General features: G+C 40.2%; 1 long non-coding RNA gene across 1 annotated transcript in view; it reads left to right on the forward strand.

Moving 5' to 3' along the window:
• The window catches only part of LOC104002540 (uncharacterized), a 393,316-nt gene that overhangs the window by 263,756 nt on the left and 103,722 nt on the right, over nt 1–25,838 (forward strand). The window contains exon 2 of the long non-coding RNA XR_001710243.3: nt 16,062–16,143. This is a non-coding gene — a long non-coding RNA (uncharacterized LOC104002540). The remainder of the gene's footprint in view (nt 1–16,061; nt 16,144–25,838) is intronic.

Raw genomic sequence — 25,838 nt, forward strand, 5'->3', positions numbered from 1 at the left:
TGAGGTGTCTGTCAGCCCCTACTGGGAGGTGTCTCCCAGACAGGCCACACGGGGGTCAGGGACCCACTTGAGGAGGCAATCTGTCCGTTATCGGAGCTTGAACACCATGCTCTGAGAACCACTGCTCTCTTCAGAACTGTCAAGCAGGGACTTTTTCCATGTGGTATCTTTTAATACAAGTTGTCACAGGGTTTTATACACCAGTAAAAAAGCAGGAAAGAGGAAAGAAAAAAGGAAATGGCTCAACAATGTTCAATTATATGTTAAATAAATCCTGATGCATTTATTTAGTATTATACTGTAACACCATCAAAAATGAGTTGTGAGGCCAAGGCAGGTGGATAGCTTGAGTCCAGGAGTTCAAGACCAGCCTGGGAAACATAGTGAGACCCCATCTCTACAAGAATAAACAAAATTAGCTGGACATGGTTGCACGTGCCTGTAGTGCCAGCTACTTGGGAGGCTGAGGAGGGAGGATTATTTGAGCCTGGGAGGTCGAGGCTGCAATGAGCTAGGATGGCACCACTGCACTCCAGCCTCGGCGATAGAGTGAGATCCAGTCTCAAAAAGAGAATCTTAGTTTACTGACATGTAAAAAATGTGTCTGCAGGTTATAAAAGTGGCAGGTCCATAAAACAATATATGTAATGTGTCCCTTTTTAAAAAAAGACTACATATGTGTATATATATGTGTAAATGAGGAAAGAGAGAAGCCAGGACATCTCAGCTTTTCTGAGATTTTGCACAACAAAAACATAACACAAGCCACATATGTAATTTAAAATTTTCTTTTTTATTTATTATTATTTCTTTTTTATTTTATTATTTTTTCTCCCCCACTTGTAAATAGCATTATTGCTTTACTGATGATCAGCTTTGTTTTATAAAAAACTCAGAAAATTCAGTAAAGTATGCACAAGAAAGGAAAAATGTCATAACTACACCAGCCAAAGATCAGTCCCCTGTATCTAACAGTGTGTGTGAATCTTGCTAGACCTGCCCTGTGCTATTTGGTGGTCATGAGCCACGTGACTGCTGAGCACTGGAAGTGTGGCTGGTCCAGAATGAGACGTGCTGTAAGTGTCAAAGACATGCTGGATTCCAGAGACTTAGAACCAAAGAAAACAGTACAATATCTCATTAATAATTTTTAGATTGGTTACAGGTTGAAATGCTAATATTTGAAGTATTTAAAAATAAAATATGCTACTAAAATTAATTTTACCTGTTTTTTCACTTTTTATTATAGCTATTAGAAAATTTTAAATTTCTCATGCCTGTAATCCCAGCACTTGGGGAGGCCGAGGCAGGCAGATCACCTGAGGTCAGGAGTTTGAGACCAGCCTGATGAACCTGGGGAAACGCCACCTCTAATAAAAATACAAAAATTAGCCGGGCATGGTGGTGCATGCCTGTAATCCCAGCTACTCAGGAGGCTGAGGAAGGAGAATTGTTTGAACCCAGGAGGCAGAGGTTGCGATGAGCCAAGATTGCGCCACTGCACTGCACCCTGGGCGAAAGAGTGAAACTCCGTCTCAAAAAAAATTAATATTTTGATACAGCCATGCAATGTGAAATAATCAAATCATGGAGAATGGAGTATCCATCCCCTGAAGCATTTATCCTCTGTGTTAGAAACAATCCAATTAAACTCCTTTAGTTATTTAAAAATGTACAATTAAGTTATTGACTATAGTCACCCTGTGTGGTATCAAATAGTAGGTCTTATTCTTTTTTTTTTTTTGGAGACAGTCTCGCTCTGTCACCCAGGCTGGGGTGCAGTGGCACGATCTGGGCTCACTGTAGCCTCTGCCTCCTGAGTTCAAGCAATTCTTGTGCTTCAGCCTCCCAAGTAGCTGGGATTTCAGGCATGCACCACCATGTTTGGCTAATTTTTTATATTTTTAGTAGAGATGGGGTTTCGCCATGTTGTCCAGGCTGGTCTCAAACTCCTGAGCTCAGTCAATCTGCCCGCCGTGGCCTCCTGAAATGCTAGGATTATAGGCACGAACCACCATGCCTGGCCTTATTTATTTCTAGGTATTTCTTTGTTCTCATTAACATTCTCCCTGTCCCCCCACTATTCTTTCCAGCCTCTGTTAACCATCCTTCTACTCTCTATCTCCATAAGTTCATTGTTTTTATTTTTAGATCCCACAAATAAATGAGAACATGCAGTTTGTGTTTCTGTGCCTGGCTTATTTCACTTAACATAATGACCTCCAGTTCCATCTATGTTGTTGCAAATGACAGGACCTCATTCTTTTTCATGACTGAATAGTACTCCAGATGGAAAGTCTCTTTAGTGATCTTCTGACTCAGTCAATAAAATGCATCAATATTCCTCTGGGTATGCATGCCTCTATTCTAGATTCTGGAGGTACTGGAGAAAACAAAACAGGCAAAACTGCCACCCTCATGGAGCATGAGTTCTGGTAGGAGAGACAGAAAAAAAATGCAAGAAAATATGCAATATTTCACGTGTTGATGAGAGCTAGGGAGACAAAGGAGAAGGGAGACCAAGGTGTTCTAATGAAGGATGATCAGGAAGGCTCGTGTTATAGGGTGACATTGTGCAGAGACGTGGGGGAAATGAGTGAATGTGTCTTGAGGCTGAGAGACAGCCGTCTGGCAAGTCCACAGGCCCCTAAGCAGAAACAAGCTTGGCGTGATGGAGGAATCACAAGGGGCTGTAATGGCTGGAGCAGAGCTTATCCTCCCAGTTGAGGAGGTAGGAAGTAGAGGTTGAGATTTTGGAGTCGAGCAGACCTGAGATATCTAATATACAATTTTAAGGCACTGGTGTTGCTGTGATAGAACCTTTCTGGGTCACCCCAAAGTACTGACAATGACAAATATATTGGGCAGGCGGTGTGGGGAATGTCAGAGAAAGAGGCTGAGTTTTTCTCTGGGTCCATGCAGTGCAGAGAGAAGAGAATAAATGTGAGACAGAGAGAAACGGGAGCAGGAACTTGGAGGCAGAAATAATCAAAAGAAACAGGAACCCTGAGGAATCTGCAAAAGTCTCGGCAAGATGTTCAACTCATAGGATGTGGGATATAAGCTCAGGCCAAATTTATTTAAAATGCAAAGGAAGAGGTGACCACAGCTTACCTCTGGGCCAAGCTTATTTAGTATACCAAATATTTGAAGAATCATTTCTTCTTAATTTGGTTTGTTCTTAGTAGATGCTCCCACTGGTTTAAACCTGAATTTCAAGCTGTTGTGTTTTTTTTTTAAACCTACACTAAATAATACATGGGTGGGTGAAAAGCAGAAGGAGGCTTTGTGAATGAGCTTTTTTAAATAGTGAGATTCCTTGGCATGCATAAAATGTTATTTGGGATAGAAGAACGCTTGATTTATGAAAATCTTCCCTAGGCCACGTAGTGCAGAATCAGGGGACTCTGGCATCGCCGCCCGGCATGCAAATAAACGTTTCCAGCCGTTCTTTAGAGTATGCATTTCTTGTTTTTTTGGCTGCAGAAAGTATGGTGTCCAAAAATTAGGTAGGGTTTGCTTTGCATTCCAGTTGTCCGTGTTGCCAGAAAACAATGCCATCTGGATGTCATTCCTTCACCTAGAGTAAGGCGCTGTCACCATGCGTAAGCATTATAACATAATCTCTGGGTTACAGTCCTGGCTGGTCACTGACTAGCTTGGAAAGTTTACCACAAATCCTCTGAGTCTCACTTCTCCCTACTGTAAAAGCAGGATAATTATTAATTTGAGAACACGTTTGGTTGTACTGAGGATCCAATAAGAGAATGCTTGGCAGAAAAATCTGGCCAATGGTAAATGGTATTCAGTAAATAAACACATTTAGGTCGTCAGCAGAGAGCTACCTGGATTTTATTTTATTTCCTTCCTTTTTTTTTTTTTTTTCGTAGAGAAAAATGACAGGGATTCACTTTCTAAGAAATTACACTATGTTCAATGACTTCCCATCAAGAGTAGGCAATGTTCCGTATCCTGCCATTGGTAAGTATCAAATGGGCCCGTGTCAGACAAGTCATGGCTTTTAATCTCCCTTTATTGGCCACGTCACCTGTCAGTGACCTTGACTGTTGCCGGCTGCCTCATGTTCTGCAGTTTCCTGATAAGTGTGTTTCCGGCTTTTGAAGTTATGTCTGCCGAAAACCACATCTGGTTCACCGCCGCCTCAACAGACACACAATGAAATACAAAAGGCTAATTCTGCTGTGTACGCAATCCATGTTTCTTTCCCCAGAGGATTCCAGATGGAGTGAACTCAGTAGAGGCGGTGCTTCGACGGCTGATGATCTTGCGGAGAGGAGAGAAGAGAGAGGAGCATTAGTTACGGTTTTAAGTCCCGGCTGAACTGGCAGGGGTTACATGACCTCAGACTCAGGGATAAGTGCGCAAGCTCTCGCCCCTGGAAGGGCTGTGATGGATTTCAACACCCACACCCCTCCGTTGAGCCCATCAACACCCTTTGTGCAGAGGTGGATTGAGATTTCTCAGATGAAGTAACATTTCCTACTCTAGTAGTCTCAATTGGTAAATATAATTTTTTTTTTTTTTTTTTTTGAGACGGAGTCTTGCTCTGTCGCCCAGGCTGGAGTGCAGTGGCGCGGTCTTGGCTCACTGCAAGCTCCGCCTCCCGGGTTCACGCCATTCTCCTGCCTCAGCCTCCCGAGTAGCTGGGACTACAGGCGCCCGCCACCACACCCGGCTAATTTTTTTGGTATTTTTTAGTAGAGACGGGGTTTCACCGTGTTAGCCAGGATGGTCTCAATCTCCTGACCTCGTGATCCACCCGCCTCGGCCTCCCAAAGCGCTGGGATTACAGGCGTGAGCCACCGCGTCCGGCCGGTAAATATAACTTTAATGTGGACATCAGAAGGAATTCTGGTATTATGAGTGGTGGGAGAAGCATTTTATACTTTATTAGGGTATGAATAACAACATCTTTATTTACTTTTAACTTTTATTTTAGGTTTAGGGGTACATGTGCAGGTTTGTTATAAAGGTAAATTGCATGTCATTGGGGTTTGGTGTCCAGATTATTTCATCACTCTTGTAATGAGCACAGTACCCAATAAGTAGTTTTTTGACGCTCACCCTCCTCCTTCCCTCCCTGCTCAAGTAGGCCCTGGTGCCTGCTGTTCCCTTCTTTGTGTCCATATATACTCAATGTTTAGCTCCCACTTATAAGTGAGAACATGCGACATTAGATTTTCTGTTCCTGAGTTAGTTCACTTAGGATAAAAGCCTCCGGCTTCCTCCATGTTGCAGCAAAGGACATAATCTAATTCTTTTTTATGGCTGTGTAGTATTCCAGGCTGTATAATTACCACATTTTCTTTATCCAGTCTACCGTTGATGGGCATTTAGGTGGATTCCATGTCTTTGCTATTGTGAATAGTGCCGTGATGGACATACATGTGCATGTGTCTTTATGGCAGAACAACGTATATTCCTTTGGGTATATGCCCAGTAATGTGATCGACAACATATTTATTTAAAAATTGAGCACTTATTTAAAAAATCTTAAGTGCTTTCTTCATTGGCTGTGAAAACTCTGAGTTTTCTGTGAATGTCATTAGGTCCATTGTACACATGTGAAAAGTAAAGCAACACACCCAAAGATGGTCAGTCCTTTGAACTTGGGTTGTTTGATGTTTGTGACTATTACATAGATGCCATTTATATTGAGTATATGTCTAGCAGCTTTATTGCTGGGTCACAGGCTGGACGTATGTTTAGTTGCTGGAGATTGCCAACTCATTTTCCAAAGATGTTGTACCCATTTGTATCAATTTATTCCAAGCAGCACAGCCAAATTTGAAGCTGGATCTGTCTGATTCCAGCTCTAACTTTTTTTTTTTTTTTTTTGAAGAGAGGGTCTCACTCTGCCACCCAGGTGGGAGTACAGTGGCACAATCACAACTCACTGCAGCTTTGATCTCCCTGGGCTCAAGTGATCCTCCTACCCCAGCCTCCCAAGAAGCTGGTACTGTAGGCATACTCCACCATGCCCAGCTAATACTTGTATTTTTTTATAGAGAAGGGATTTCATCATGCTGCACAGGCTGGTCTCGAACTCCTAGGCTCAAGCAACATGCCGAAGTGCTGGGACTACAGGTGTGAGCCACCACGCCTGGCCCCTAATATATATGTGTGTGTATTTTATATATGTATATATAATGTATTACACATATTTTTACATTATATATATTTTACATATATATTTTATGTATTATATATTTTACATATATATTAGAAACATTTACACATACATATTTACATGTATATTTTACATGTATATGTTTATATATTTTTTATGTATTTAGTTTACATATATTTTAAGATATATGAAATTCATAGCAGGCAAAAACAGCTTCTCATATTTTGAACCATTGTGCTATATCCTACGAAAGTACTAAGTATAAACAAGAGAGACTTCCCGGAGAACCATTGCTCCTGGCCAGTAGAGGGTTTGGTTTTTGGAGGTAGTTTTGTTTTGTAAACGTCTTTGTTAATAGGTAACATTCAGACAAGTGCATAAATCTTAAGTGAGCAGCTCAGTGAATTTTTACAAAGTGATTATTACCATGCAACTACCACCTGACCAAGATATAAAGCATTTCTAGCACCACTGACAGCCTCCCTCCAACTTTGTTCTTGTTCCAAATTATCTTTACTCTAGTGACCCTTCACAATTCCACATGCCATTTAGCATGATGCGGTCATTTTCCACAACAAAAAAATCCTGCTGGGATTTTGATGGAGACTGCATTGAATTGACTGATTAATCTGAAGATTTTGTTAGATTGGTTCTTTCTTCCCTAAGTATTCAAAATAATTCACTGGTAAAAACACGTAGGCCTGGGGTGGTTGTGTGTGTGTGTGGTGTGGAGGGACTGAGAGAAGGGATGAATTATAATTACAGATTTAATTTCTTTTTTTAATTTGTAATTTTTGTGGGTCAATAGTATGCATATGTATTTTGGGGTATACAAGATATTTTGATACAGGCATATGATGTGTGATAATCATGTCAGGGTAAATGGAGTGTCCATCACCTCAAGTATTTATCCTTTCTTTGTGTTACAAACAATCCAGTTATACTCTTTTAGTTATTTTAAAATGTACAGTAAATTATTGACTGTAGTCATCCCGATGTGCTATCAAATACAGATCTTATTCTGTTGAACTCTGTACCCATTAACCATCCCCCCAACCACTAGCCTCTGATAACCACGGTCCAACTCTCTATCTCCACAAGTTCAATTGTTTTTCTTTTTAGCTCCCACAAATAAGTGAGAACATGGGAAGCTTGTCTTTCTGTGCCTGGCTTATTTCAATGAACAGAATGACCTCCAGTTTCATCCATGTTGTTGCAAATGGCAGGATCTCATTCTCTTTTATGGAGGAATAGTACTCCATTGTGTATGTGTACCAAATTTTCTTTATCCATTCCTCTGTTGGTGGACACTTAGATTCTTCTAGATCGTGGCTACTGTGACTAGTGCTGCAGTAAACACGGGAGTGCAGGTATTTCTTTGATACACTGATTTCCTTTCTCTTGGGTATATATCTAACAGTGAGATTCCTAGATCATAGGGTAGTTCTATTTTTAGTTTTTTTGAGGAACACCCTAGATTTAATTTATTAGCTATTGGAGTATTCGGGTTTTCTGTTTCTTATGTCAGTTTTGCTAGGTCATTTTTAGGGAAAAACTTCCATTTTATCTAAATCTTCCAATCTATTGACTTAAAGCTGTTCTACAACACATCAAAGAATTATTTTATGTGATAGATACGTTCTATGTGTTGATTGTGGTCGTATTTACATGGGGGTATACATTTGTCAAGTCTTATTCAACTGTGCACTTAAAATGGGTACATTATATGTATTTACATTATATGTAAATTATAGCTCAGTGTGGTTCAATAAAAATTTACAATTGATACCATTTTATTTTTACCTGTACTTATGAAAAAAGTTAAAAAGTTTAATCATATCAGGTGTTGGCACTAAGATAGGCTACACTGCAAGAGAGGGTATACATTGTCACAACCACCTGGAAGAACAATTTGGAAATACTATTTATTTATTGATTGATTGATGGAGTCTCACTCTGTCACCCAGGCTGGAGTGTAGTGGTGCAGTCTAGGCTCACTGCAACCTCTGCCTCCTTTGTTCAAGTAATTCTCCTGCTTCAGTCTCCCAAGTAGCTGGAATTACAGGCATGCTCCACCATACCCAGCTAATTTTTCTATCTTTAGTAGAGATGGGGTTTCACCATGTTGGCCAGAATGGTCTCGAACTCCAGACCTCAAGTGATCCGCCCCCCATTGGCCTCCCAAAGTGTTGGGATTACAGGCATGAGCCACCACACCCGGCCTGGAAATTCTTTTAAAATGGGAAATGATTATATGCTATCACCTACAGGGACACATTTTAGGGAGATCCTCCCACATGTGCTCAAAGAGATGATGCAACATTTATTGCAGTTCTGTTTGTAAGAGAAAAAAAATTAAAAATGTAACCATCACTCAGAGGTGAATGGTGGTAAACATACATGGTAAAATAGCTCTTAAATATAGCAAATTAAAATTACGTGTTTGCAACTTGGACAAATCCCTCAAAGGAGTGAGAAAAAAATTACGAAGGAACTACAGTTGATGCCATTTATATATAAATTTTTAAAAGCACTATTCTTCCCCCAGTGTCATAAAAATTTTAGCTGGGTATGTGGAACTCCAGAATAAAGATTTCCTTGCAGCTAGGTGTGCCCATGTTTAAGCTATGTTCAACAGGGTGTGAGGTGTGTTCAGCAGTTCTGGAAACCTTCCCTAAGTGACAGCTGAGGAAAACCTTTTAACTCTGTCACTTCCTCCTCCTACCTGTCTTTCCCCCTTTTTTCTTTCTGTGTTTGTTTCCCAGGGCTACTGTAAGCAGACAGGAGGAGTCTCCAGGGATTGTAGGAATTTAATCCATTTGAGCAATCAGGCTGTTTTACAGCTTCCTGCCCTGCAGCCTGTTCTTCCCCAGCCCTGGGTAGAAAGAGGTCATCTTGTCAGTTTAAACCAGCTCCTGACAGGTGATGAACCCAAGTGAACGTTCCTTATTACCATGCTCAAGTCTCTACCCTGGGAAAAGCTATAGCTTCATTACCGTAACATGCAAACTATGTGCTGGCATGATGACTCACTGTGTCTGTACATCTACGTGGGATGACGTGTACCCTCTCTCCTCGCTATCATCCCATAAAACCCTCGTCACTTTCCCTCTGAGAGACACTGCTTTGGAGAATCCTCCCAGTGTCGTCCTTACTTGAGCCAAGTAATAAAACTCCCATTGATCAAAACCTGCTTCCTTGTGGAGAGTCATTTGTTACTTGTCAGGGGAATGAACCCCGGTGTTTTTCGGGTAACACTACTGTAGCAAACAGCTGTAAACTAGGTGGCTTTAAACAACAGAAATTTATTCTCTGACAGCTCTGGAGGCTTTAGAAGTCTGAAGTCAGTGCTCTCTGGGGGCTCTAGAGAAGAATAGATTATGTGCCTTGCTCCCACCTCCTTGTGTTGCTGGTGATCTTTGGCCCTCCCTGGCTACAGATACATCCACTATCTGCCCCTGTCTTCAGATTGCATCCTCTCACATGTGTCCGATTCTGGGTCTCTCCTCTTCTTATAAGGACACGCGTCACACTGGATCAGGACCCACCCTAAACCAGTATCTTAACTTGATCACACCTGCAAAGACCTTATTTTCAAATAAGGCCACATTTGAAAATCAGGGGGGGTGGGGTTAGGACTTTAACATATTTTTTGCGGGAACACAGTTCAACCCACACCATCTTCCTATCCTCCTCCTATTTCTTTAATCCTTCTAAATTTCTTTAATCCTTTCTGTGGGTTGGGATGTGAATGTGATAGCAGGAGCTATAACAGCCATATTGGACCATGAGGTAAATTCAGAAATAGACTCCAGGAATGGAGGACCTAAAAAATCAAAGAAAGTTGGGTTCCTAACATAATAATGAGGCCACATCAGGTATAGACTACCTATGAAGACTCTTATATGCAAAAGAAATAAATATTTATCTTTTAAACCTCTCTTCTCTCTGTTTTGGGGTTTTTTCACTTGCAGTCAAATCTAATCTTAATACACACACACACACGCACACACACACATTTGCTCGTATGATTTGTTGGACTCTAAGTGTGAACATACTAAACTTATGAAGCGTGGCTATCTCTGAGGAAGAGAGAGTAGAATGAGAAATGATGGTCAGAGGGAACTTCAACTTTCTCTGACACCTTTTATTTCTTTAAGTAAAAGAAGACAAATATACTAAAAGTTTAGTATTAATAGTTTTGAATTATAGATGGTGGAAATCTTTGATAACATTAATATTTGAATTTTGAATTTTAAAAATTTGTCCTTCCAGAATCTCCTCAAATATTAAGAGGACTCTATTTGCACCTTTTACTCCAAGTCGCATGAATCAGTGTGAAATTCCTGGAACGTACTGGCTATTTTTTTTCTTTTTTTTGAGAGAGTCTCACTCTGTCACCCAGGGTGGAGTGCAGTGGCGTGATCTCAGTTCACTGCAACCTCCACCTCCTGCCTCAAGTGGTTCTCCTGCCTCAGCCTCCTGAATAACTGCAATTACAGGTGTGCACCACCATGTCCAGCTAATTTTTATATTTTTAGTAGAGATGGGGTTTCACTATGTTGGCCAGGCTGGTCTCGAATTTCTGACCTCAGGTGATCTGCCTACTTCAGCCTCCCAAAGTGCTGGGATTACAGGCATGAGCCACCATGCTTGGCCCCTGCACTGGCTATTTTTGACCCTCTCTGGACATACTACCTGCCCCAGTTGGACTGTCCTCCTTTTCCTCACCTGGGCATCTCCTAAGCATCCTCCAGTCTCAGCTCCAAGTTAATGATAGGTGATGAGACATCTAAGTAAACATTTGGAAAATCAGCGAAAATTAATTTCCATCAGATTCCATAATAAAAGCCCAATAGATGGTTCTTTTTTCATAATTGCCTAAATTACAAAAGTAACACTTGCTCACCATAAGAAATCCAAAGACCAGTATAGTAAAACTTGATAAGAGCAAAAATTGAAATCTACCTTTTATCATCTCCATTGTATCCCAGGCACAACTAATCTGTATAAAGATTTAAATATCTTAAAACTAAACTGTAGAGCACTAGGATAAAATTGGGGACTATTTTAAATATCCAATGGTAGGAATGAATATTTCTTACATGGAACTGAAGGTGGAAACTTTAACCAGATTCTTCTGTAATTAAAACAGTTTTTAAAATCTTACATAAATGAAAAACTAGGAAAATATCTGCAACATATAAAATGGACCAGAATTACAATATCCTTAATATGTAAAGGGATATTTCAAATTCATACAGAAAGAAAAAACAGGTATTTTATTTTATTTGAGACTGAGTCTTGCTCTGTTGTCCAGGCTGGAGTGCAGGCGCGTGATCTCCACTCACTGCAACCTCTGCCTCCTGGGTTCAAGCAATTCTCGTGCCTCAGTCTCCCAAGTAGCTGGGATTATAGGCACCTGCCAGCATGCCAGGTTAATTTTTGTATTTTTTCTAGAAACAGGTTTCACCATGTTGACCAGGCTGTTCTCAAACTCCTGACCTCAAGTGATCTACCCACCTTGGCCTCCCAAAATGCTGGGATTACAGGTGTGAGCCACTGTGCCCAGCCACAACAGGCAATTTTGGAAAGCAAAAACTAAGTGTAACTGGTACATAAAAATAAATAATATCTGTTGATGGGGAGAATGTAGGGGAATTTGCACATTCATATAATTCTGGTGGAATTGAAAATCAACAAAACTTTCTAGGAGAAAATGTGGCCCTATGTATCAAAAGCCTTTAAAAAGATACAGTATCCCCCTTTATTAATGGTTTGGATGTCTGGGGTTTAAGTTACATATAGACAGTCCAATAAAATATTTTGAGAGAGAGAGAGAGATCACATTCACGTAACTTTTATTGCTGTATATTGTCATAATGTTTTATTTTTTGCTAATCTTTTATTGTGCCTAATTTATAAAATAAATTTTATCATAGGTGTGTATAGATAGGAAAAAAACATAGTATGTATAGGGCTTGGTACCATCCTTATTTCCAGCCATCCCATGGGGGTATTGGAAAGTATACACTCCACCACCGCCCTGTGGAAAAGGGGGTCTACTATGCATGATTTTGACTCAGTGATTTCACTAGGAATCCCTTAAGAGAAAATAAAGAGGACTATGGGTGAGCTACCAATCTATTCATCTCAATGGTGCATATAGTAGCAAAGAAAATTGTAAACAACCTATTTATAATCTTCATTAAACAAATGATGGCATATTTGTTCAATAGAATAGTATGAAGGTTATTAAAGTGACTTAATTTCTTCAGAAGACGTTTGCAATGTATTAAGTGAAAAATTAAAAATTATATAAATCCATCTTTTTAAAAAGGTGTCCGTACACGTATATCATACAGAAGACTGGAAGAATTATATATCAATGTGTGCAAGGGGGGTTGTTTCAGAGGGGTGGGACTATGGGTAATTTTCATTTCCTTTTTGTTTGTTTGTTTTGTTTTGTTTTGTTTTTTGAGACAGAGTTTCGTTCTTGTTGCCCAGCGCCATGGCACGATGGCTCACTGCAACTTCCGTCTCCCGAGTTCAAGCGATTCTCCTGCCTCAGCCTCCCAAGTAGCTGGGATTACAGGCATGTACCACCACACCTGGCTAATTTTTGTATTTCTAGTAGAGACAGGGTTTTACCATGTTGGCCAGGCTGGTCTCGAACTCCTGACCTCAAGTAATCCATCTGTCTTTGCCTTCCAAAGTGCTGGGATTACAGGCATGAGCCACTGTACCCAGCCTCATGTTCTTTTTATTTATCAATATGTTTACAATGAGGAAAATGTTTAAAAAGGTCCCAGTTGAAGCATCTCATCCTTTGGGAAGCCTTCCTGCCCTCCAGTCCTTATAAATACCCTTCCTGTGTGTGTTCACTGTGTGTATCTCACGAGACTAGCAGGCTGACCTCTTCAGTGTTAATTTCCTTGTTCTGTTCATTGTTCATCACTAGAGTGTAACTTCCTTGAGGAAAAGAGACATGTCTTGCCTTGTCACTGCATTCTCAATTTGTAGTTTGAAGAATGTTTGTTGAATGATGAATTGAAAATGTCCTTTTATTTGGTCTTTTAAGTAACTATCTGCCAGCATCCCACTGTTTAATAATTTATAAAATTGGAAATCACAAATTTCTAATGGGAGTGAGTAATTGCTTCAAACTCTGGTTTTGCCAATGGAGAAACAGAGGCTGGGGAGAAATGAAGTGACAACCGGTGTTGTGTGGTGGGCTAGGGGCAGGCTAGGACCACACCTGCTCTCACGGTTTTTCTCCTGAGGCTTTCACAGACCAGACTGCTTAGCGGGCCTCCTGATTTGCTTTTGTTATATGGGGAAATCTGACACACAGAGAATCGTGAGAGGGGATGAATGTTTCTAGTTAGGGCAGGAGGGGGCAGTGAGAAAGGGAGAAATCTGGCTGCCCATGAGAAACAAGGTTGAAAACTAGATTTTTTGATATTCCACCTGTCTCCATGCTCTGAAATTGTGTGCGTGTGTGCGCGCGCACATGTTTACTTCATGGGGAAGAAAGTGCAAGAAAACTTTATCTCGGGCAGCCTGGCAAATTCAACCTCTAAGACAGCCACCCTCAGAAATCTGCTCAAGCTGTTCCTTTCTTTCCTCTAATGTCCCCTGATGGTCTCCCCACCTCTCAAATTTGCTGGGTCATTGCATCTGTTTCTACCTGGCTGCATCTGAGTAGCCGCAGTGTCAGTAAGTGAATTTGGGCTTCCAGCTGCGGGCCTCAGCAAGTTTATCTCTGAAAATGGACCTGTCTTCACACTTAATCGTGTCTCTGTGTCCCCTATCTCTGAGCAAACAGCTGGAAAGTGAGTTGAGTCAACCAGTAGTTGGTCTGCATGGGGCTTTCTGGATGACACATACTTTGATATTTAATCCTCAAAAGGTTTTGATATTTAATCCTCAAAACCGTTCTGTGAGGAAGAGCTGTCATCCCCATTTTGCAGTTGAGAATACTGAGTCCCAGGGAGAGAAGGTTACCTTCCCTGGGTTATACAGCCGCAAGTGGGTGAGGCTGGCTGAGAAAGCTGAGGGTTTGGGTATGAGGAAGTTAAATTTGCTTTCCCCCTTCTGGCAGGTAGCATTTGCAAGGGCCGTGTGTTTAAAAACAAAAAATGACCTTAGTATTCATAATGCTTAGGAACACGTAATAAACACTGAACCTGGTTCTCTACCTTAGACTTCATAATTTGAGGAGAAGAAATTCAATGTAGTCATTTTTAAGAGATCCTTGTCCCTTCTTGAGGTTATACAAGTATCTTAGGACTTGTGAGTTTTTGGGAAAAATGAAGCCCAGATGGGTCCTGTGTTTTCTGTGGGTGGTGTTATTATTATTATTTATTTTTATTTATTTTATTATACTTTAAGTTCTAGGATACATGTGCACAGCGTGCAGGTTTGTTACATATGTATACATGTGCCGTGTTGGTTTGCTGCACCCATTAACTCGTCATTTACATTAGGTATTTCTCCTAATGCTATCCCTCCCCCATGCCCCCACCCCACGACAGGCCCCTATTATTATTATTTTTGAGATGGGGTCTCGCTCTTGTCAGCCAGGCTGGAGTGCAGAGGCGCATTCTTGGCTCACTGCAACCTCTGTCCCCTGAGCTCAAGAGATCCTCTCTCCTCAGCATCCTGAGTAGCTGAGACCACAGATGTGTGCCACCACGCCTTGCTACGTTATTTTATTTATTTATTTTTGTTAGAGACAGGGTTTTACCATGTTGCCCAGGCTGATCACGAACTCCTGAGCTCAAGCAATCTGTCTGCCTCTGCCTCCCAAAGTGAGGGGATTACAGGTGTTAGCTACCGTGCCCGGCCCTGTGGGTATCATTATTGAAGGTGCTTTTGTTTTCTGTTCTGGATGGCTCAGAGGTGTCTCTTGAAGTCTCATCTCCATGGACCACAGATTCAGCCATAGGTATCCACACCGATGCTCTAGTATCACACACACACTGCACAGGCCTGCAGCAGTCATTGTTTCCATTGACAAATATTTATTACCAAGGTTTCCACCCCTTGCAGAATACCCACGCTAGTCTTGCGGATGTATCATCCTAGGAGTGGGTCAGTTCTGTATTCAGACTCCAGAGCCAAGCCCCCTGTGGCAGAGTAGGAGTGCCCAAACCTGCAAGATCCTACAGCCGTGCTTGCCATCTTGAGATGTAGATAACATTTTTATCATTCTCTTTAAACTATTTTTCTTATTTTGTTGAGGTATAGCTTATATACACTAAAATGCACAAATCCTAAGTATACAGATCAATGGATTTGTATACAGGTATATGCCTTAGGTAACCACCATCCAGATCTAGTCATAGAACATTTTCATTACCTTAGAAAAATCCCTCATGACCTATTACAGTTACCCCACTGTTGGATGTAACCACTGTCTGATCTCAATCACTGTAGCTTAGCTTTCCTGTTTTTGCCATTCATATAAATGGCATGATCCAAAAGGTACTCTTTTGTTTCTAGCTTTTTTTGCCCAAAATGTTTTTGAAAATCATCCATGTTATTTGGTTTTACCACATTTCATTCTATTTGTATTAATGTTTCGTATTACATTGTATTTGCATACAGCAATTGTCTCTTTTCCTTTTTATAGACCTTTGCATTGTTTCCAGTTTGGGACTAGTAAGAATAAAGTTTCTATGAGCATTCTTGTACAAATGTTTTTGTGGGCATCCATGAGATGGTTTGGCTGTGTCCCCACTCAAATCTCATCTCAAATTGTAATCCACATATTTCAGGGGAGGGACTTAGTGGGAGGGAGGTGATTGGATCACAGGGGTGGTTTCCCCCATGCTGTTCTAGTGATAGTGAGTTCTCGCAAGATCTGATGGTGATGTGACGATTTCCCCTGCTCTCTCTCCTGCAGCCTTGTTAAGGACGTGCCTGCTTCTCCTTCGCCTTCCACCGTGATTGTAAGTTTCCTGAGGCCTTCCCAGCAATGCAGAACCGTAAGTCAATTAAACCTCTTTCCTTTATACATTATCCAGTCTCTGGGAAGTTCTTTATGGCAATGTGAAAAATGGCCTAATATAATACATACTCGTTTCTCTTGGGTATAACTCTAAGATTGAAACTGGGGTCTTATTTAATTTTATTGGGAACTGGCAAATTGTGTTCCAGAGTAATTGAGTTACTCTGTATTTTATATTCCCATTAGCATTGTGTGGGAGTTCCAGTCACTCTACATCCTTGCCAATACGTCTATTATTCTTTTTTATTCCATCCCAGCCTACAGGAAAACTGGATGCTTATTTTCTCCGTCAGAGTTTTCCGCCATGTTGTACTTTCTGCCATATTGTATATATGTTGCTGTTCCTACTGGGGACATGTACACCAAAGTTTAAGATCATGGTTTTTCATTTTCACCCTGGATTTCTCCGAACTGCCATCCAGCTTTGCTTCTCCCCTACCTTAAATCTTACTTACTTTAATTCTGTTTGGAAAAGTGGAAAGTAATATAGATCAAGTAGCTATCTCCTATTATATTCAAAGTAAAATGTATATTAGAGAAGTAGGTATAAAGAAAATCTTCATTTAGGGCCAGGCGCAGTGGCTCATGCCTGTAATCCCAGCACTTTGGGAGGCAGGGGTGGGTGGATCACCTGAGGTCAGGAGTTCGAGACTGGTCTGGCCAGCATGGTGAAACCCCGCCTCCACTAAAAACACAAAAATTATCTGGGTGTGATGGTGCACGCCCGTAATCCCAGGTACTTGGGAGGCTGATGCAGGAGAATTGCTTGAACCCAGGAGGCAGAGGTTGCAGTGAGCAGAGATCACTCCACTGCACTCCAGCTTGGGTGACAAAGTGAGACTCCATCTCAAAAAAAAAAAAAAAAAAGTCTTCATCTGGGGGCGGTCTAGTGTAATGGAAAATTCTAGAATTCTGGACTCAGATGGCCCTGTCCCTTACTGACTGTGACTTTAGACACATGATTTAATAACATGGAATTTCAGATTCATTGACTATAAAATACAGAGAGTAAAAATTCAATGACATAAAGGAGGTAAAACAGTATGCTACAGACTAGGTAATTCTTCTCAAGTACATTTCAATTTTAGTTTGTATCAGACAGGATGTGCTGTGGTTACCACACGCAGCCCCCAAATCTCAGTGGTTTAGCATGATGGAAATTTGTTTCTTACTCACATTCTATTTCTAACCCTGGTTGTTGGAGCTCTCTCATCAGTCACTTAGGAACCTAGTCTAAAGGAGACGTCACTTTGGCTCCAGGTTGCATGAATAATAGCATTGAGTGCTAGCGGGGGAAGGGGGTGTGGTGGTAAATTCGGGTGTCCAGTCAGCAAATATGTGCTGAGGAACCTATTCTGTGATAAACATTGGAAAGACAGAAACAAACAAAAAATACTGTACCTGCTTCCAGGAGCTCACAGCATAATAACAGCAATAACAAGGACAACAGCAACTGTAGCTGCAGCAGCGAAAAGTTACTGATCACTTATGAAGCCCAGCACTGTATCAAGAACTTATTTTATGATGCAGATGTTTTCCCAATCAGAAAACTCAGATAAGGGAAAACAGAATTTTATTTTTCTGTAACTGAATTTCATTTTACTCTTAAGCACCCACTTCCACTGCAAAATTGAATTAGAGAAAATGTAATCACTTCTGGTTTAAAACTCAGTCTCTTGTGGATACTGCTCAGTTGACCCAACTTTCTCCTCTTTGCATTTCTCTCTGTCTTTCCCACTGTGTTTAAAGTTCCTGGTGTGAGGTGCAGGCTTTAGTATTAAGGCATGCCAGACTTTGGGAAGTATCATCTGTTGTTAACCTGTCCCCACCTAGTGTAGCTATGTGTCCCTTTGTTTCTACCACTGCTGATTGATCGTGGTTCTGTAGTAGCCTTCTGTTTTGGGGTCAATACATCCACATCCCTAATCCCCAAATGTGAGAATGTTTTGGTCCTCTGGTTCTCACGGCCACTTCTGTGCCCTTCGTGGAAACTTAGGTGCTTCCGGCTGCTCTCTCCACACCACACTGGCATGAGGATCTGCAAGGCTGCCCTCAGTTTTCCCCACCCAGAAAATCCCCATGGCCATTTCTACTTTGTGGCTTGAGTACCATGTAGGTCAAAGAACTTCTCTACAAATCGTACAGACTCCTGGGAACTGTAGCAGTGGCTCCCCTGCTCTGGGATTTCCCTAAACTTATTTATGGCTTCTTTCATCATCCTTACCCTAGACCATAGTTATTCTGTTTATCCAGGATCAACGTATACAAGTGTAATGGTTTTAAGTGACCTTAAATAAATGCCCCTGAAAAGATAGGCCAATCAGTGTTCCAGCTGCAGATGGAAACTAATCACTACTATTTTGTAATATGGATAATAATGGTGTAAGTTCAGGACTGAAATACAAGCAAAGGCCTGAAGCCAGAATCAGTATGAATTAGGATTCTGTGTCCATTCATCATGAAGGCTGATCAGTTGTTGGCTTTGAACAGAAGGCTCATGCCTTGATTAGAGCTGTCAGTGGTGGGGAGTAAATTAAAATGTGTTTGTGCTCCACTAGTGTGTTTGAATTTTAAATCACTGGAAATCCCTGTGTGGCCTAAACTAGAAGTTTTCTCATATGCAAAGGGATGGAGTTGGAACAGATAGTTGATCCCTAAGTACCCTTCCAGCTATGAGGTATTCTGTTTCATAATAGGATGGTAAACAATCTTAACTCATTCCTTTGTAACTTAATTTTTCTGCATCAGGGAAGAATAGCAGCCAGTGCTTGGTATTTAAGCAAAACATACATTTATAATTCATTTATATGCAGTCATATACATTATAAATGGGAATCCAAAGGATACCACCCTTAATAAGCAAGTGAGAATTTATGAACTTCTTTGCTTCCAACCCACTACTATTATTTATCTTATATTAATGGCCTCTCTACCCAGTAGACTGCTCTAAGTCTATTAACTTTCTTTTTTAAAATGGCATCTTTCAGATTTGGTGCAAGCCATTGGGCTCTAGGCTCATTTGTAATTTCTCCATTTTTTATGAATACGGTGATTTATGTCACGGGGATGTAATGGCTCATTTTGGGTCTAATTTTGACTCCCACTTGGATTCAAGGCATCTGAGCATGTCTTATGGGCTCAACAAGCATCAAGTTGAATGAGTTGATTTTCATGATGATGATAGTTGTAAGGGGCAATTGAGAAGGTGGTTTATAAATGAGGCCTTGGGGAGAATGACATAGTTATAATGACTGCTGGCTTTGGGGACAGACATTCTTAGTCCCACTTTCTATCTTTGTAATATTGAGGGAGGTTAACTAGATTTGAGGGGCCTTGTTTATGTATCTACAGAATGAGCACAATTATAACCAAGCTCCTATGGTGGTAATTAAGAGTTCAACATGGTAATGTATGTAAAGGGACTTAGCAACTTGCCTTGCACAGAGTAAGTGTTCAATAAACCTTAGCTGCTATTGTAATGTCTACCCCACACCTGGTCCCATGAACTTATTTCTGAACTTTTCATCACGGAGGACTGTAGGGAGAAGCCAACAGAGCTGTTTTCACAAGGGACCATGTGAAATGTTAAGGTGGGTCCGGAGGTCCTGGAATTTACATTTAAAGCCAGGAGCTAAAAAAATGAGAATTATTACTGTTCCTGACCTCATTTGTCCCTCGGGCTGGTGAGGCTTAGGGTACATTTATATTTGCTTTCTTATATCTATACCTTTCTTTTAGTCTTGGTGTTTTTCACATTGACAGAGCCACAAACTAACTAGAAGGCTACATACTCCTCAGTAAGAATAGCTAACATTTGCAGCATGTACTATATGTCAGGCACAATCCCATGTGGTTTTACAGGAATATCTAATAGAACCCTCACAATAATCTTTTGAGGGAGATCATTATTGTATAATTGAAAAAGCAGAGGCTTAGTGAGATGAAACAATTTTTGGGTTGTATCAGTCAGTATGAGCTGTGTTGTGTTGTGGTAACAAGCAGCTCCCAAATCTCAGTGGTTTGGCATAATGGAAATTCATTTCTTACTCCTTCTGTATTTCTAACACTGACTATTTGGAGTTTTCTCATCAGTCACTTTGGAACCTAGGCTAAAGGAGACTTCACTTTGATACCACGTTGCACAAATGATAGCACTGAGTGCTAACTGGAGTAAATTCAGGTTTTGAGTCATTTATTCAACAAATGTCATCAATTAAAGAAGGAGCTGGCATTCAAGTCTTGCCTGTCTAGAACACCCAATCTTAACCAACACATTGTGAACATAATCCCATAGCCCTCAAAGGCCTCACCTTTTCACCAACTAGTTCTGTTCCTTTTGTGATTGATGATGCAATTTCAGTATTTTAAATGTTGTATTTACATTGATTGGGGCTGCTGAGATCATTCACACAAATATGTCTAGCCATAAATTCCAGAGAAACTGTGCCATGCAGTTCCAAATTCCTTCACTTCTCCCACCGGTACAAGGGCTTCATAGGAGCAAAGATTTGCAAATGATGTTCCCATCCAACACTTAACACTTCTTATTTTTAATCGAGACATCTTCTGCTCACCACTTTTGGCACTCTGCTTGTGCAGCCTTCTCTAGTCTCCAGACAACAGCTATTTTCTCTGTTAGCCAATTACCCTCCACTGAAGGTTCCAGTATCCTCATACCTGCAGAAAAAAATTACCTGGAAAGAATGCACTTTTCTCAGAGCCCAGACGGTGATGGATTGTACCATGATGATTTTTGTTCACCTACACTGGTGGATTTTCCTTTCCTGCTGGAGGAAAAGATCTCATTCTGCAAATGCACTAATGATGTGTAATTATCATCGCTGCAAGCCTTCTACGCATCTGGGCTAATGGTTCCAGCTTCCATGATGATTCTCATATTTTACCCAATTCCATATTTGAGTGGTTCTGTCCTGCCCCTGGTAACAGTAACAGTTGGCTTCTAGACAAACTTAAATATCCTGGCTTTATATACCTGGCTCATAGCATGTGATGATAATAGCAATCACCACATAAGTTTCAATCATATCTTTACTCACAGAAGGGAGATACTCTTGGTTGAATATTTAATTCAGTTTTGTTAAAACTTGAAGTCTTCTTGAAACAGCCCTGCCTGACCGAAATATTTAACGTCAGGAATTCATGAGCAATGGGACCCCAAGGTCAAAAAAGGGGAATGCGTAGTCAAATCCAGCCTTGCTTGTCACAGCAGACTGGAGCTTCAGGAATTATTAAGCAGGCAGTGGGAAGAACAAAGGGGATAATGTTCTTTCCATTGAAGTAATTTTTCTCAATGCAAAATGCTTTTTCGGAGTCCATGTGGGTTAATTTCCACCCATTTTGCATGTAGGAGACATGCATCCAAGTCCTCAGTCTCAGAGTTGGAAGAAATATTTTTTCTTTATTTTCCTTATTTCTAGTAAACTTCACCCCAAACCCTCAAGCAGTTAGGTTGCTTAAAATAAAAACAATTTTGGTCAATACTGAGGCTTCCCTACCCCTAGAGTTTGTTTATTATAGTAGTTATTGAATTGAATCCTTGAGATAGGACTTTCTGTTGATGTGCATACTACCTGAAACCATGTGACCCTCTTCTTCTATTTTAAGATTGGAGCCCAAGACCCTTTTGTGGGGTTGCTGTCCCCTTACCCTGGGGTCCTGCTTTCAGAGGGGTACTTGATAGCTTCTCCTTTGATATCTAAATTTCTTGGGTGCTGCTCCTTCATAAAGGCCAAAGTTCCCACTGTTTGCAAGACACTCACTTCCCAACTGCAACCCCCTTTCCATTTCTAGGGGTGGAAATCCTGCCTCTTCCTGCTAGTTTCCCCTTCCTTGGTCTGATAAATCCAGTTCATGTCTTTATCTTGTGAATCCTCTGCAAATTGCTATGGCAAAAATCCCTAAGATCTCTTTTGAGATGGAAGACCAAACATACAGCAAAGAAAACACAGATTAATAATTCAAAAACGTATCTGCCACTGGTAAAAAAAAAAAAAAAAAAAAAAAAAAAAAAATTAGAATCAAACCATTAATTTCTCCTTACACTTTCTCCTGCAGCAGTGAATATACTACAAAGCTTGGTTTCTGTGATAACAGGAATAGGGCTTACTGAGCTATATTGCATTTCCTAATTGGATCATTAGCAGTTCTTCAACCATTTTATCTCATGGGTATCTACCGTGCCTTTTATGGTTGGGGTGGTTTTCTTTTCCTCCCCCTCTTAGATCTTAATTTTGCAAACAAGGACTGAGAAGTGGCATTAAGATCAGCCTCATTATCCCATTGCAGTTTGGCACCGTATTCCTCTCTCCATCTTTATTAGCAGAGTCTCTGATTTTTTTAAGCTTATTTGCATAATTTCTAACATCCTGGGTTTATTCAGAAGGCCTTTTGATGAAGGAATGGAGAAGGTCTTCTCTACTCCAAAGGCCTCTTCATTAGGACACAGTGGAACACAGCACCTAAGAACACAGACTCCGCAGGCAACTGAAAAGCCTAGATTTGAGTTCTACTTAGCCGCTTCTGGGCTGCGTGACCCTTGGGAAGTTGTTCAACGTCTTTGAACCTCAGTTTCTCCATGTGTAGCAATAGCAGCTACATCTCATGACCAATCTGAATCACTCCATGGAAAATACAACAGTGTCCTGTTCATGCTATTGGGCGTTGTTATCATTATCCTTTTCTCTTTATTAATGTAAACATTTTACTGAAGAATGACATACATACAGAAAAGTGCCTGTGTCATAAGTATAAAGCTCAAGGGGTTTTCAGAAATTGACACATCTGAGTCACCAGCATCCAGATCAACAAACAAAGCATTGGCAAAACTCCTAAGAGCACGTTCACAGCTCTTTCCTGCCACTAAATCCTTCCCCGCAAGGGGTAACCACTCTCCTGACTTGTAACAATTGCAGGTTAGTTTTACCTATTTTTGAACTTTATATAAATGGAGTCAAACACGATGCACTATTTTTGTCTAATTTCCTTTTCCTGATATTTTTCATGAGATTCATTCTCTGTTGTAGTCAGCAGATATAATTCATTTTTAATTGCTGTATAGTGTTCTATTTTGGGAATATGTCACAATTTTTATCCATTCTACTTTTGGTGGACATGTGTGTTGTTTCTGATTTTGGGCTATGAAATATAGTAATGCTATAGTATATCTAATGCATATATTTTGGAGAATTTGTATATGTATACATTTTTATAGGCATATATTTAAGCATGAAATTACTGAGTCACAAGTTATGGATCTGTTTAACTTTAGTAGACACTGTCAGTGTTCCCAAGTGGTTGTAAAATTTACACTCCCTCCAACAATGAAAAATAATTCCAGTTGATCTACATTCTCACCAATGTTTGGTATCATTGATTTTGTTCATTTTAAACAATATGGTGGGTGTGTAGTCATATTGTGGGTTATCCACCAGATAGCTGATATTTTATTTTTTCAACTTTTCATTTGGAAATAATTTCAAACTTATAGGCAAGTTGCGAGACTAGTACAAAATTGTATGCTCTTCACCCATATACATCAACTGTTCATCATTTTCCACATTTGCTTTATTTTCTCTCTGTAGGCGTGCATATACTGCTTTTTTAAAATATGAGGTAAGTTTCAGATATCATGCCTCATTTACGACTAAATGTTTCAGAGTGTGTGTACCAAGAACTATCTCTTAAATAAACACAGTATAGTAATCAAAATCAGAAAAACTCACCACTCATATGATATAATTATGTAACCTATAGATCTTATTAAAATTTTTCCAAATGTTCCTATAATGTTTTTGTAGCATTTTTTTCGTGCTCTGGATTTAATGCAGGATCATGTATTACATTTAGTTTTCATGCCTCTGTAGTCTTCTTTAATATGGAATGTTTCCTGTCTCTTGTCGTCTTTCAGGATATTCACATGTTATGAAGAGCATAAGAATTACTGTAATTTTGGCTTATTGGCTGTTTCCTGATGAGATTCAGGTTATACATTTTTGGTGAATTATTATATAAGTGATAGTGTGTTCTTCTCAGTACATGACGTTGGTTTGTTCTGTCACTATTGATGTTGACTTTAATCACTTTGTCAAAGTAATATATGCTAAACTTCTTCACTGTAAAATTACTTTCATCCCCTTGTAATTAATAAATAATTTTAGGGGATATACTCTGAGGCTGTGTAAGTATACTGTACTTCATCAAACTTTCATGCACTTATTTCAGCATCTATTGATGATAGTTGCCTGAATCAATTATTACTATGATGGTTGCAAATAACTTTCTAATTCCATTGCTCCTTCGTTAATTAGTTTGCATTCTACAGTAAGGAAGTGCTTTCCCTTCCCTCCATTAATTAATTAATCACTCATCACAATAGAGAAATAAAGACATTAGACTAAGAAGAGCAACACAGTGATATATGCTAGAATAGTGGGCATGACAAATGAAACAGCACTTGAGATCTGAAAGACAGCTAAAAATTAGGCTATCAAAGAGGACCAGAAAAAAGTGAGGCAATAGGAAAAGTACAAGCAAAGCCTGGGAGTTCAAAGATAGCCTGAGAAAAATTCACCATGGTTGGGGTGTAGCAAGTAAAGGGAGACAAGTGAAGGTTGAAAGCCTGGAAGGAAAGCCTGAGGCAATCATTAAGATTAACTCCTCATTCATGACAGTGGGTTTCTCTATTTGGAAAGATTTTTTTCACTGTGTCTGCCTGTGTCAGCCCCACCCATACTCAAATTCTTATGTATTTCTTTTAACTATTGCTTTTAAACAGAAAATCCCCAAATTTAGTGGCTTAAAACAATGATTTATTATGTCTTGAGCTTTTGTGGGTCAGCAGTGGGGGCAGGGTTCAGCAGGGTGGTTCTTCCACTCCATGTGACATTGGCTGAAGTCTCTTACTTGGCTGCCTTCTTGATTGCCTGGACTGGGTTTGGAAGTCCAAGAAACTTCTCTCACATTTCTGGGGACTTGGTGCCTCTTCACATGACCTCCCTCTCTCCATGTGATAGTTCATATGTTAGTAGTCAAGCCCATGCATCTTTACAGCATGGTGGGTCCTTCTAAGAGCAACAGTGGGAGCTGCCAGGACTCATAAAGGTTATTACTGACACAAGTCACTTGCATTGCATTCTATTGACAAGTTACTGGGCCAGCCCAGATTTCACTGGGAGAAAAAAATGGATTTCATCCTTTGGCAAGGAGGGAAGGAATCTTCAGAGACAATCTATCATGCCACCTCTTTCAGGAAGTCTTCCCTGACTTCTCCAATCTCATTTTCTACCAATCTATCACAATTATTGTTCTGGGCCTTTGTTAGGCTCATTTTATATAGTGCTTTGTGGTATTTCCAAAAATTTTCAAGTGTCAATATTTTAGCTTTACTGATTCCTGAAGTAGAACCTCATTTACTTAAGTGCAGTAATTAATAAATTTGGATAATAATAGGCTGTCATTTATGGAATGATAACCATGCATCTGGCCTATGCAAGATACTTTACCTTAATTATCTAATTATATCTGCTTAAGAAGATAAAACTGTCTTTATTTTTTAACAGAAAGAAAACCAAGTCCCAGAAGGAAAACAAATTGCTTACGGTTGTCTGACAAATTAGGGGTAGAGTCATCATTGAAACCGAGGTCTGTGCAATT

The sequence above is a fragment of the Pan troglodytes genome, chromosome 18 (assembly GCF_028858775.2).
Source record: "Pan troglodytes isolate AG18354 chromosome 18, NHGRI_mPanTro3-v2.0_pri, whole genome shotgun sequence".
NCBI lineage: Eukaryota > Metazoa > Chordata > Mammalia > Primates > Hominidae > Pan > Pan troglodytes.